Source organism: Myotis lucifugus, unplaced genomic scaffold, assembly GCF_000147115.1.
Source record: "Myotis lucifugus unplaced genomic scaffold, Myoluc2.0 scaffold_4222, whole genome shotgun sequence".
Classification (NCBI taxonomy): domain Eukaryota; kingdom Metazoa; phylum Chordata; class Mammalia; order Chiroptera; family Vespertilionidae; genus Myotis; species Myotis lucifugus.
Genome location: NW_005875270.1, coordinates 7,942 through 12,984, shown reverse-complemented (window position 1 = coordinate 12,984; position 5,043 = coordinate 7,942). Strand labels below are relative to the sequence as shown.

Below are 5,043 nucleotides of genomic sequence, written 5' to 3'. Positions count from 1 at the left end.
ACCCCCCAATCGGCCCTACCTGAGCGTGGACTGAGGGTGGCATCGCAACCTCCCGATCCGCCCTGCTCTGTGCATGACAGGGGGCAGCGCCCCAACTCCCCAATCGGCCCTGCTCTGAGCCTGACCAGGGGCTGCACCTAGGGATTGGGCGTGCCCTCTGCCACCCGGGAGCAACCCTAAGCCAGCAGGTCGTTATCTCCAGAGGGGTCCCAGACTGCGAGAGGGCACAGGCCGGGGTGAGAGACCCTCCTCCCCCCCGAGTGCACAAATTTTTGTGCACCGGGCCTCTAGTCCTATATAATAAAAGCTTAAGCGACCATTACAGCAGAACGACCAGAACTACCTGTCGCTATGATGCGCACTGACCACCAGGGGGCAGATGTTCAATGCAGGAGCTGCCCCCTGGTGGTCAGTGCACTCCCACAGGGGGCGTGCTGCTCAGCCAGAAGGCAGGCTCACAGCTGGCGAGTGCAGCGGTGGTGGCGGTAACCTCTCCTGCCTCCATGATAGCGCTAAGAAGCAATGAGCCAAGCAGTAAGGAGCCTGTGGCTAAGGAGCAGCAAGCCAAGCGATAAGGGGTGAGCAGGTGGGCGGTAAGGAGCAAAGGATCTTAGATTGTGAGAGGGTGCAGGCTGGGGTGAGGGATCCCCCGCACCCCCAGTGCATGATTTTCATGCACCGGGCCTCTAGTAGGGGGTAAAATGATAGAACAAGGAGGGTGGTCTTAAGGGAGGAAGTTTTCAAGCAAAGGAACAGCAAGTATAAAGGCCTTATGGGCCAAAGATGGCACTATGAGGCCCCTAGACTTTTGAGATTCAGAAGATAACACCTACTGGTCTAAACTTCAGAATACTCAATTATATACTAATTCTGAGCACAGAAATCACACATCCTGAAAGGTCCCTAAACATCCTACCTGTGTGTGCTTTTGTATCCTATATGTAAACTTGTGTTTCACCAGCCTGTCCCCCACCTGCTACTGAAGGGCCTCCAGTTTTCCATAAAGTCCACCCTGTGAAGTTATTTCTGGAGGTCCTCAGAAAACTATTGATATAGATCAGTGTTTCCATCAGGGGTGACTGTGCTCCCCCAGGACATTTGGATATGTAGAAAATAAGACATTTTCAGTTTTTACACCTGGAGGGGGTGCTCCTAGCATCCATTGGGTAGAAACCAGGGATGCTGATCAATACATAGGATGCCCCATCACAAATAATTATTCAGTCCAACAGACAAGTGCTGTCAGCTATCTCTATAATCATTAGACAAGTCTAAATATGGGACCTCTTCTTATCTGACATTTCAACTATGGGATTTTTTTGGAGTTACTCCTCCAGACTCCAGGGCAAGAGGCATTCATCCCGGATAGTTTATGCCTTGTGGTCTTCTTGACTCCGACTTCCTCCAGTAGAGTCCACACCCTCTTCCTCTGGAGGAGTTGCTTACCCTGAGTACCTGCAGTTCCCATCCGTAATGTCTCCATGTATACTTTGTAAAGATGTACAATGATTAGCCCTTCAATGTCTGCTCTAAGTTTTATGGACCTTGTTACATTTATTCCTAGAGAAAAACAATATTTTACCTATTTCCCAAATAAAGTTATTAACACTAATAGAAATCAAGTAGCTTTCCATATTATTTCACTCATGTGGAATTTAAGGAACAAACTGAACTCCCAAGAAAAATAGAGACAGACTCATAGATAGCTTTCCCAACATGTACTGCTAATAAAAATAAACCTGGGCCCAGCTGGTGTGGCTTAGTGGTTGAGCATTGGCCCATGTGTCAAGAGGTCACCTGTTCCATTCCAGGCCAGGGCATATGCCCAGGTTGTGGGCTTGATCCCCAGGAGGGGGCACGTGGGAGACAGCTGACCAATGTTTCTCTCTCACATTGATCTCTCTCTCTCTCTCTCTCTCTCTCTCTCTCTCTCTCCCTCTCTCCCTTTCTCTCCCTTCTTCTCTCTCTAAAAAATCAATAAAAACATTTTTTAAGAAAATAACCTCCATGGTTCACCATGGCTTTGCCCTGTGTCCATGAGACCCTTCTCACATTCCCTATTCTGTCATTCTGAAAGAGATCCAGCTTAACAAAACATGAGCAAGTAACATAAATTTGTGGGGAAATTTATCACTGTAACTTTTTTAAAAATTTCATTTAAACCACCTTTGTTCTTTCCTCAAGGCCCTTTTCCAATGCAAGTTTCTTAACATCCATCTGCCCAATACATACACAATCTCTATAATTTCTTCTGTTGTACTGAGCAATTCAGCTTTCACACTTAGCTTGCAGATCCTAATAAAAAGAAAGAAAGGAAGCAGGAGTTATATGTTCTTTCCACCTAAAAAGGCAAGAGGTAGTCTTTTTTTATTTACAGTATTTATCTTTATTGTTGAAAGTTATACAGATGCAGTCTTAAGAAAGAATAGAAACTCTTGGGAGTTTCTGTCTCAGAACTTTATCAAAGTTCATTCGCAATAATCCTTTCATGGGACTGAGGGAATAGTGGTATGTATACATTTGTCAAAAATTCCTCAGATTTACACTTGAAATAGGTTAGTTTTATTCTGTATAAATTATTCCTCAATAAAACTGATTTTTAAATGTCTACTCAGAAGGATTGTCTCTATAACAACAAATACATCCTATGTGCCAGATAGCTAAATAAATTATGGTACATCTCTTAATCACTGAAATTTTATCAGCCCAAACTGAAATTCCTTTTAAGACTTTTAGTAGGAAAGTGAAAAAAAAAATGAACAAAGCCACTCTTAAACAACATAATTTTTTAACATAAAATAAAATATCTAGAAGAAAAAACAAAAGCAGCCTTCACAGTTGTTCCTCAATGTCATATTAGCAGTAATTATTTGTATTTGCTTTCCTGTCTTTACAATTTTATATAATGTACTTATATTACTATTTTAAGCAGAAATAAATGAACAAAAAATGTAAAGGCTTTTTAAGAACCTCTACTTACAGCATGAAAATAAAATGCCTTAGCTCTCCTCTTAGGCACCCTGAGGTGACCTCTGAAAATGGTTCACAATTCACTTGACCCAGAAGACCCCACAAAATCATGCAAATCAAGAGGTTCAGATCTTCATGTTCACTTTAAGAAGACTTGTGAGACTGCCCAGGCCATCAAGGGTATGCATATCTGAAAAACCACCAAGTATCTGAAGGGAGTCACTTTACAGAAGCAATGTGTGCCATTCCGTCGTTACAATGGTGGAGTTGGCCGGTGTGCCCAGGCCAAACAGTGGGCTGGACACAGGGTCGGTGGCCCACAAAGAGTGTGACATTTTTGCTGCACATGCTTAAACATGCAGAGAGTAATACTGCACTTAGGGATTTAGATGTAGATTCTCTGCTCATTGAGCACATCCAGGCGAACAAAGCTCCCAAGATCCAGTGCAGAACTTACAGAGCTCATGGGCAGACTGACCCATATATGAGTTTTGCCTGCCACACTGAGATGATCCTCACTGAAAAAGAGCAGATTATTCCTAAACTGGAAGACAAAGTTGCACAAAAGAAAGAGATATCCCAGAAGAAACTGAAGAAACAAAAACTTAAATGGCTCAAAGTAAATTCTGCATAAAGTACTAGTAAATGCTACTAAAAAGTAAAAAATGAATAAATAACGAAAATGCCTTAGAATGGCCCTCACCATTAGTCTCCACCTTTCTTCCTCAGAAATTGTGTATCTTCTCTGTCAAATGGACTCTCTCAGGCTTTGTAGCCTTTGCATGTGTTATTTGCTCTGTGGGGAAATGCTTGTTCTCACACCTCATCCATCTCAGGCCTTCTAGTCTCCCTTTAATAACCAACTTAAGTATTCCCTCTGTTCTTCTTTCAAAGAGTTTTCTGCTTTCTACTACTCACATATGCTATCCCATTGTACCATAAAGGATCACATATTTCTTTTTCTATATTAGTTATGAAGGATTAGGCTGTATATAGTAAGAACAAATAACTCCCAAATCTCAGTGGCTTAACACAACAACATTTTGCTTCTCAAACATGCCCAATGTCCCACATGAATTCATAGGAGAGTCCACTCTCAGAAACTCAGACTGTTGGAAGTTCCACCATCTCATAGCTGCACACAATGGCAGAGAGCAACAGCAAAGAACCACGCATCAGAATTTTATTACATCATCCCAGAAGAAACATGCGTCACTAACTGCCCACATTTTACGACCAGCCATATTACTGTATCTGCCTACCTGTAAGAAGGTTGGCAAACTTTAAAAAGAATATGTGGTGAGCTTTATTGTCTCTAGCACACCCTCAACAATGAGTTCTCAAAAGACTGGAACTGTTCTATACTCGATTTTTTATCACCTGAACAGAATGCAAGGCCTGGATTTTAGTAGATTAATAGATACTTGATAATCCATTCAGTATATAAATTAAGAAGTGTTGTGGGACTAAAAAGAAAAATGTATAAGGCATGACACTGTCTGAGAGAAGCCTAAATCCAGTAAGAAATATTAATCATAGATTTAATATTAATCTGTAGATTTAATTATATGCTTCAGAGAGAATCAGTAGAATTTGGACAGGGGAAAATTTTGAGGAAGGAGAAATTAAATGGGTAGTAAAGAAGGTAGCAATGATCATAATAAACCTGTGGTGATGTCAGGTACCTGATTATGGTATACCGAGTAATGATCTGGCCCCCACAAGATGTCCACATCCTAATCCCCATAACCTGTAAATGTTACCTTATATGGCAAAAGGGCCTTTGCAGATGTGATTAAGGACCTCAAGATGAAGCAATTGTCCAGGGTTATCCAGATGGGCCCAAAGATGTAATCACAAGGTACTTAGGAGAGAAGGCCAGGATATCCACAGTGTCAGTAGTAGATGTGACCACAGAAGCAAAAGTCTGGAGTGACGTGAGGAAGGGCCAAGGAATGCAAGCAGCTGCTAGATGCTGAGAAAGGCAAGGAAACAAGTTACTCCTCAGAGCCTCCAGAAAAAAACAAGCACCTTGACTTTAGCCTAGTGAGACTGATTTTGACCCTGAGAACT

At 42.1% G+C, this 5,043-nt stretch overlaps 1 pseudogene; it reads left to right on the top strand.

Annotated features, from left to right (window-relative positions):
- Positions 1–3,038: 3,038 nt before the first annotated feature.
- Positions 3,039–3,604, top strand: LOC102432216 (annotated as a pseudogene).
- The last annotated feature ends 1,439 nt before the right edge of the window (positions 3,605–5,043 follow it).